Source organism: Micrasema longulum, unplaced genomic scaffold (genome assembly GCF_059751315.1).
Source record: "Micrasema longulum isolate JH-2025_06_02 unplaced genomic scaffold, ASM5975131v1 h1tg000497l, whole genome shotgun sequence".
Classification (NCBI taxonomy): Eukaryota; Metazoa; Arthropoda; class Insecta; order Trichoptera; family Brachycentridae; genus Micrasema; species Micrasema longulum.
Genome location: NW_028277694.1, coordinates 86,068 through 96,009, shown reverse-complemented (window position 1 = coordinate 96,009; position 9,942 = coordinate 86,068). Strand labels below are relative to the sequence as shown.

Sequence of the window (9,942 nt, the reverse complement as noted above, 5' to 3'; positions counted from 1 at the left end):
GGAATCGAACCCGAGACCTCTTGCATGGTAGGCAAACGCGCTGACCATTACACCACGAGGCCGACATTATTACTTCTATATTACTTTCTCTAAAATGTTCTTCATCTTTGTTGTAATATGTCAATATTAACAACTCCCTAGGGAGTTGAATCCAGTACTTGTCTACAAAAATTTGGACAAACTTCAAATATTGTTGATAAATCCACCTGGTCCATGAAGAAGTATAGAAATTGAAAAAATAACATTTTCAGGCGTTGCCTAGTCTAGTATGTAGGTGAAATAATTCAATAAGATGAATCTCACCCGCATAAATAGAGGTTCCAGCTCTTTAACTTCACAAACATCAACAGATGAAAGGATTGAAGGAATATAGATGTTCAAATAAGGGCAGAATGGTGAATGTTACACAGTGTGTATAGTGGCCACTTAAACCAGCCATTGACAGGTCATTAGCCCTGTAGATGCCTGCACTTCTATATTACCTTCTCTTAAATTTTCTTCATCTCTGTTGTAATATGATAAAGTAATTGTTATTATTGTTAATTAACCATGATTATGATTATTATTATAAAGTAAACTGCGAGGTATTATGTCAATCGGTCGACGTACCTGTCTCCGTAATGGTTACATACGAATATTTGACCACAAAGCTTAATGCTTGAAATAATAAAAACATATCTTTAAAATTGAGTTACAATAATTTTGTGTAGATATATTTGTGTCACACAATCAGAAACTTACATTCTCTTTTAATCATAACAAATAAAAAATAAAAATTGTCACACCAAAAACTAACAAAATAGCGCTTATTCCATATATGCGTAGAGAACAAATTCGCCTGTCAAATTATCTAAAACTGCTTTCTGGCTTTGGATATAATTCTTTATTTCTTATTACCGAAAGGCCAATTTCGTTTAATTTAAAGGTATTTGTAACAAAAAATATAGCTACAAGTATCTATTTTTATTGGTGCGGGATTTTGCTCCTTATTGCGTTTAATCGAAGGGGGAAATTGGTTTTGGATTTCAGAAGTTTTTTTTACAAGATTTTGCTCATTACTGCGACGTACTGAAGGCCGAATGTCGCTTAAATATTATGCATTTGTAATAAAAAGATAATTACAAATACCAACATGTGTTTATACGGGCTTTTGATCCTTATTGCCTTTAACCGAAGGGCGAAATTCGTATGATTTTGAATATTCGTTGATATTTTTTACTTTGTATTATTGCAACGTACCGGAGGGCGAATTTCTATTTATTTTAACATAATATTTATACTGTTAAAATTTTGTTACCTGTGCATATTTTATTGTTATGGGATTTGGCACCTTATTGCCTTTAACCGAAGGGCGAAATTTGTTTTGGATAAGTTTTTTTTAAAAAATAGATTTTACTCATTGCGACGTATTGAAGGGCGAATTTTGTATAATTTCAATATATTTAAAATAAACAATATTTTTACCACCACGTATTAATTAGTTTATGTCGGATTTTGCTCTTTATTGCCTCGAACCGAAGGGTCAAATTCGCATGATGAATAAAAAAAAATTAAAAACTAAACATAATTTTATTACTTATTGCGACGTACTGAAGGACGAATTTCATTTGATAGATCGATAATTAAAAATATAGTTTAAGATCAATATTCTGGTGTGGGATTTCACTCCTTAAAGCCTCCTACCGAAGGGTGAATTTCGCTCGATGCATTTGCAATATAAATATATAGATTCCGATTATTTTGTAATTTAATTTTGAATCTTATTGCGAAGTGCAGTAAGGTTAGTTTTGCGTGAAGTTTTTGTTATTAACAATATAGTTTTTGATAGATTTGAAATCGGTCATATGTGAAAGTATTAGGTAACTAGTGTTTCAGTTTGTTGCGCGGAATATACTACGTTCGTTTTGTGAGCACAAAATAAATTAAATAATAAAAAATACCTGTAAGTGAGTCGACTTCCATAAAGAAACTTCCAAACGTCTCCATTCCTTCATTTATCCAGCAGTGGTAAGAATAAGACTAAAGAAGAACTCTCTAAATAGTGGTGATCAAACTCAAAAAAATATTGATCAAACTGACTGGTGGTAGTAAAAGAAGTATAAAAATTATATTTTCAGCCATTCCTAGTACAGTGGTTGGCAAACTGCGGCTCGTGAGCCGCATATGGCTTTTTAGCGACTTGGGTGCGACTCTCATAACTCGAGTTTCACAACAACAACGACAAGAAACCATCACGCCGTTCCCCCGTAGGGGTAGGCAGAGAGGATAGAACGCCATAACACTCTATCTTGGCATACAGACTTCGCTTCGTCTACATTCATACATCTTCTCATGCACGCACGCCGATTATTCCTACTTTTGACATGTCCATCTTTAAGTATTTGATGGACTTGATCGTGCCATGTCTTTCTCGGTCTTTCTCGTTTTCTGCATCCATCAACATTTGCATCGTAGATCCTTTTAGCCGTTCTTTTGCTGTCCATTCGCTCTACATGTCCAAACCAACGCATCACCCCTTTCTTGATTCTGTCAATAATGCATGTCTCAGCCTTACACACTTCACGGATCTCGACATTTGTGCACCTATCATACATCGTTTTACCACACATTCGCCTGAGGGATCGCATTTCGACAGCATTCAACCGAATTTCATAATTATTTTTCCAATTCCATACTTCGCTCCCATACATTAGAGTTGGAACTAGAGCTCCGTTGTGAACTGCTAGTTTAGCCTCCTGCGATAAAAATTTGTTTGTCAAAGTAAATTTTAGTGCACCGTTCACCCTGTTCCCGGCACTCACCCTCCTTTCAATATCTTTCTCGGCCTTTCCGTCCCTAGTAAACAAACTTCCCAGGTACACAAATTCTTCTACCTGATTCAGAATATCTCCGTTCACGTTGATTTCACATTTAGTTATATTTTCATCCGTTTCAAAAACCATCACTTTCGATTTATCAACATTCATAAGTTTCACTCTTCGCTTATTTTGCCAACGGGTCCTATTGAAGAACTTTTAGAATTTTTGCCACTGAAAGTTTAAGCTCGTGACGAGGATATTGCAAACGCTGTCATTAAATGGACAGAGAAACGTCATCTTACACTCGATAAAAATGTTTCAATTTCAACAGATGGGACAAAAAGTGCGACCATAAAGAGAAAAGGTTGTGTTTCTATCATCACGAGATACTTGTTTAGCGTTGCATCATTCACCAAAAAGCGCTTAGTGCGAAGACATCTTCAGAAGAAATTCAATATTTTGGAATTGGTAATCAAGGTTGTTAGTTACGCCACATGTTCACACATTGATATATATTATATATCTAGCACATTTGCTAGGATGAGGCGTTCTGATTTGTTTACTACCTACGGGACCCTGGTTAAGATGTTGCATTTTTCCTACCGTGGGTACCTTTATTGTTCCAGCGCCAGAACAATGACTGAACCGACCGTGTGCACATGTGATTTTTTATATTCTCACCGCGATCGCAAAAAGATGTTTTGCCTTCAATAAGTACTAAATCTACTGTTTGTATAATTCGTCAAATGCCCCTCCTTCTTGACAGCAAGGTTGGATCTGATCCTGACTGCCGCTATAGAATGACAAGCAATAGAGGTGCCAGAACCCAGAATAAGGTAGGAATTGCAATCATTGTATTAAGGATTCTGTAGCAAAGTGAACAAAGGAAAACGCATCCCGCGAATCAGCAATTTTCGAGCGTGCAACTGCTAACGGGCAAGTGGCGCGATCAATAGTCAACATAATTGGTCAATTATCTCCAATTCATTTTTTTAAAGTTAAAATAGAGAGAGAATAAACAAATCTTCTACCACAAAATAAGGCCCGTTGGCTGTGAAGAAACCTTACAAATTAAATTAGGCTTGCAAATTAAATTTGGCTTGGCTTGAACGCGCATTTGTGGTCGCACGCCCAATGTCATAGAATGCTCTCCCAGCAGAGGTGCGAGGCTGTGAAAGTGAAGTGATGTTTCGGATAAAACTTAAAACCCACTTGTTCTCTTAATCATTTGAATAAATTCGTAGCATGTGACAACAAAATAAATTGTTTCAATTAAATTACAAATTTAAAAGCTTCAATTGAATTTATTTGACTATAGAATCACTATGTAAAGTGCCCTTGAGGTATTATATTATGAAAATGGTGCTATATAAGTTATCCATAATAATAATAATAATAAAATAATTAATCCAAATGAATCTCACCCACATATAATTATCATCATCAATCCCTTTCCGCACCTAATGGTGGATAGGGTACTGCGTTGGTACACCAGTCGCAGCGTATCTTGATCATTTTTGTTGCATGAGGGTAAGACGATCAGTCTTACGCTTCAGGTACCAGTCCAGAGCCTATAAAATATTCTAGTGTAAAATTACCGTTTTCAATAAATATTTCATATCAACCATGTCGGGAATCGAACCCGAGACCTTTAGGATGGTAGGTAAACGTGCTGACCATTACACCACGAGGCGAACACATCTGAAGGGAATCTCAAAACCTACATTTGTTAAATATTTTTACTAAAACACACACTGCAGTTGAACTTTCAGGGTGTTTTCTTTTTAATGGACATGTAGGTTACGTGTGGAAAACAACATCTGACAAATATCAGCTTTGGCTTTGTTGGCGAACATTCACCATTTTCGATCACGTTTTCACATAATTGTGGGTGAATTTCGTCAATAACTCGTCTAATTTCCGTTTTCAGCTCCGGATTGTCTGCTGATTTTTCAGATAATTTTCTCTTCAGAAACCCTCAAAAAAGAGGTGTTAGATCACACGATCTTGGTTTCCAGTTAACTTTTCCCCGCCGCGAGATAACTCGTCCTGGAAATTTTGTCTGCAATAACTGCATCGTTTCTGCCACAGTGAGGCGGGTTGTACCATTTTGTTGAAACCAAGTATCATCAACATCAATTTCATCCAACTCACCCACATGATAAAGGTTTCAGCTCTTTTACTTCACAAACTTCAACAGGTGGAAGAGTTGCGATTTTTTTTTCGAATTTAAACAGGTGTAAAGGTTCAATGAATATAAATAAAAAATATAAGAAATGTATACATAGTTAAGCCTACCATCCAATAATATGTATTCACTAAATTATACTACAGTAAAATGACGACGGCTTAAACTTTATAAAAAATAAATAAAATATAGATCTTTAAATAAAAGAAATATGGACAAAACAGGGAGATAGTAGGGAGGAAAAGAAGGAAATTGATAAGGAGTGGTGATGGATGCTTGAAGGAAAGTAGGAGTGGAAAATTGGATTTGATTTAATGATTAAGATCAAGAAAAGAGACAAAATATCTATTCCTTGTTATTCTGAATCAAGTCTATTAATTCTCTTCTGTACCTATGATTGTATGAAGTGTTAAATATATCAAAACTATTAAAATTCTTGTTAAATGCTTCACATATACAAGGGATGGTAGAATATTTCGGAAATGTGGATGTTAAAACATGGGCAGAATGGTCAATAAAATGGTGTAATGGTCAGCGCGTCAGCCTGCTACGCAAGAGGTCTCGAGTTTGATTCCCGGCATGGTTGATATAAAATATTTATTTAAAAAAATGTTTTTCACACTAGAATATTTCATAGTCCCTGGACTGGTACCTGAAGCGTAAGACTGATCATCTTACCTTCGTGTAACAAAATTGATCAAGATTCGCTGCGATCTGTGTGTCTTATGCACCATTAGGTGCGGAAAGTGAACAATGATGATGATAAATTATAAGAACGCTTTATTTTTTATCGCTCTTTTTATAAAAAAAATGCTAAAATACCGGTTAAATATAAAATAGTATTATAATTCGCGTCGCATCACAGCGAACGGTGTATACTCCCACTCTTGAGCGAGAGCAGTCGCTTTAGCGCTCAGTTAAACCCGGAGTTCGGGTGAAACCGGTCGTCCGCGTGTGTACGCCGCCTCGTCGCCATCTTGTGTTCGTGCCGAATTGAAAAAATAGCAGTAGAGAGTGAATTGTAAGCTTAACAATTGTATTTTTTTATTTATCGATCTGATGACTTTCATTTTCATTGTCTCTTTTGGTTGTTTTCTTCCGAATCGAGTAAGTTATTCGTTTATAAGATGCTGAAGTTCAAATATAGGCGGAATGGTGAATGCTGCGCGGTGTGCAAAGTGAGTTCGAGGCAATGGCAGGTCGTAGGCCCTGTAAATGCCTCGACTTCCACATTACGCCATAATTCCTGCGTCTTAATTGAGATATAATTATAAATTTCTATTGGATATTTCATTTTTTAAATATTTTTAAAAATACGATGGTGAAATTTCATTTTTATTTATTTTAAAGTGAGAATATTTTAGAACATTTAGGCGACCTTCGTGGTGTAATGGCTGAGATACCCATGCAAGAAAGGTTCCGGGTTGGATTCCTGGTGAGAACTCAAAAATTAAATGTGATTTTTTTTTAGCCCGAGAGTACTGTGCGTCCTGCTGTAAGCAATATTTTTTTTTTTTTTTAAAAAGGAATATGAAAGCCTAGGCATTTACAGCACGTAATACCTGTCGTTGTCTGCTTACACATTTTGCAGCAATTTCCATTTTGCCTATATTGAAGCGTATACATTTCTTCAATTCTTCCACGTGTTGATTTTAGTAAACCTTATTTTGTTAATTGAAATATTAAATATTATAACTGGGAGTTGCATGTCAGTGTAATAATAATTATAACAAAAATCTCTTTTGACCATAATATATACAATGAGATAAATACTAAAATATAAAATTTTACATTAAAAAAATATGTAACAATTAATTAAAAACTTGAAAAAACAAAAACAGTAAAACGTTATATTTTTTATGGTATCTATTGCTCATATTACCTATTTATATTTCAATTTATTCAATTGCGTCTTCCTAATATTTGTTTTTTTTTTCATTTCTTTTAAGCCTTTTCTTTCTTACTTATTTTTTAAACATATTTTAGACCTTAATTTAAATTGGTATTTTTAACTTTTTTTTCTGTAGATATGAATGAGGAAGTTCAGTGGTATTTTTTTGTTTGTTAATAGAATATTAAACTAAGCCAAATTTTTATTTTTATACATCGTATTATCAGCGCTATGATTTTTTTAAGTTTTGTATTTCTGAAATAACTCCGCGTGTGACGTCAGAGATTGTTCTATGACAGTTCTTCCCATTGGTTCGTTTACGGTGACCAAACCGGATATCCTTCAAAGCTCTCATTTCATTGGATGGTTTATATGAACCAGTGACGTCATTCAAAGTAGTGCGTTTTTATTAAAATATTTATTATTATTTTTTTCGTACATTTTTAAGAAATTTTACTGTTCAATTTAATGCTTAAACTTTATCCAAGTAAATGGTTATTCCTTAATGTTAATTATATTATTTTTCTCTATATTTCTACTTTTTGTTATGTTTTTTTTTTATCTTCTAAATAATATGTTTTATTTTTCAAAGCTTAAAAATCAAAATAATATTTGTTAATTATTATGTGTACAATATTATGTCTCTTTCATTTGATTCTTAATTAAAACTAATGTCTGTGGACCCAATGACAAACTATTATTTAATATAAAAAATAGTGCTTCAAAATAATATTATTTAATAGTTTATCGGGACGAAATATGATTTAATACTGATTTAAAAAAAAATAAATATTGATATTGTTAAAAATGTGTATTTTATGGAATTAAGACCATTAAAAAATAAATAAATTGTGTCCTGACGAAGAAGGCGGGTATGTCTCGAAACTGTCAGACATAGAAACGTCGGTATGTGGTTATATTTAAACACCTATTGAAATGAACGAATTACAACAAAGATGGAAAATATTTATTTTAAAAGTATTATTTTTGTATTTTATATATTTAATTTTTTTTTTCAACAATATTTTGAGTTTGTCCTAATTATTGTAGACAAGGACTGGATTCAACTCCCTGGGGAGCTGATAACATTAACATATTACAACAGAGATGACGAACATTTCAGAAAAGGTAATATAGAAGTCTAGGCATCTACAGGGCTTATGACCTGTCATTGGCTGGTTTAAGTGGCCACTTTACACACTGTGTAACATTCACCATTCTGCCCGTATTTGATAAATTCACCTGGTCCATGAAGAAGTATAGAAATTGAAAAAATAAATTTTTCAGGCGTTGCCTAGTATGTAGGTGAAAAAATTCAATTAGATGAATCTCACCCGCATAAATAAAGGTTTCGGCTCTTTAACTTCACAAACATCAACAGATGAAAGAATTGAAAGAATATAGATGTTAAAATATGGGCAGATGGTGAATGTTACACAGTGTGTAAAGTGGCCACTTAAACCAGCCAATGACAGGTCATAAGCCCTGTAGATGCCTAGACTTCTTTAGTACCTTTTCTGAAGTGTTCTTCATCTCTGTTGTAATATGTTTTTTTTTTTTGTTTACATTTGTTAATTTTTTTATTCTTATTTTTACATTCATATATTTTACTTTATATTTTTTATCTACAAAAATAAAAATCCCACATAGGCATGGTCTGTGCGTGGAGTGGATATGCTTAATCTAGAATTCATTATACAATCTATACTGTAGATGCATTTATTAATACATTTTTTTTAAAACATATAAAATAAAAATTTGGACAAACTCAAATATTGTACAATTCCTTATTTTAAATCCATTTAATATATTTTTATTGGTATTCGATGTATGAGATATTTCTCTATTTTTTATAAGCTTAAAAAGACACCGGCCAGGCACTTGGGCAATGGACAAATTGCATTGTAATATTTAAGCTCTTATGTAAGGAACATAAAACACTTGGTAATTAATGCGTCGGACATAAAAAGTATTCGTGGAAAAGTGAAAATAATTATTTATTCAATACGTTTTAATTTTTGCTCATTTTCATGTAAATGCATGCTGTGATAATATATCACGGCGATTATGCATGGCTTCGAGGAGGTAACATTTGCGAAGACTTTGTAGAGGACACGACATTTAAATGCGCGTGAGCAATTGATGTTGAAAAACAATTTTAAATGTACCTACACTTAAGATAATATTTAGTCGTATATAAGTTACCCTTACACTGTATAATATTCACCAGTCTGAAGATGCCCATTATAGGGTGAAAGCGCTAATTGGTCAAAATAAATAAGTGGAAGTGTACCAAGTATTTTTTAAATTAATAACTTATATGTAAATATAAGTTATTACATCATTAAAAAGGAATTCCATCAAGAATTGTCAACAAATAATTTATTCAACGATTAGCTTTTGCCAGCGGCTTTATATTCACCCGAATGACAGCGGACCACCCCGCTATCACCGCTCACTACACGTCCCACAAGTACATAATTACTACTACTACTATTACTGCCATCACGTCATTTCCCCGTAGAGGTAGGCAGAGAGAATGGACCGCCACACACGTCTATCCTGGCATATATTCCTAGCTTCTTCCTCATTGATTAATGTTGTCATTGTCGGTTCTGTCTGCTTTTGACATGACCAGACTTAAGATTTTGATTTATCTGATCATGCCACGTCTTCCTCGGTCGTCCTCGTCTCACGTTACCGTTCATTTTCGCCATATGTACTTGTTTTACCATTCTTTCGTCATCCATTCGTTGTATATGACCGAACTATCTCAGAGACCCTTTCTTAATCTTATAAATTATACCTGATTTCATCATTCGTAACCCTGTAATACATTGATTTCGCACACATTCGTCTGAGATATCGTATTTCGACCGCGTTCACGTGGCTTTCATCCTTCCCCTGCCAGTTCCATGTTTCACTTCCATACACAAGTGCTGGGACTAAAACTCCGTTGCGTACTGCCAGTTAAGCTTCGATTGACATATTTTTATTAGCAATTACTGTGCTTAGTGCATTAACTCTAATTTCAACATATTTTTCTACTCTTCCATCTCTTAAAA

The 9,942-nt window shown here is 33.9% G+C and overlaps 1 long non-coding RNA gene across 1 annotated transcript in view; it reads left to right on the top strand.

The window, feature by feature from the left end:
* The first annotated feature begins 5,877 nt into the window (after nucleotides 1–5,877).
* The window catches only part of LOC148281107 (uncharacterized), a 43,713-nt gene continuing 39,648 nt past the window's right edge, over nucleotides 5,878–9,942 (top strand). Inside the window, exon 1 of the long non-coding RNA XR_015822438.1 lies at nucleotides 5,878–6,007. This is a non-coding gene — a long non-coding RNA (uncharacterized LOC148281107). The remainder of the gene's footprint in view (nucleotides 6,008–9,942) is intronic.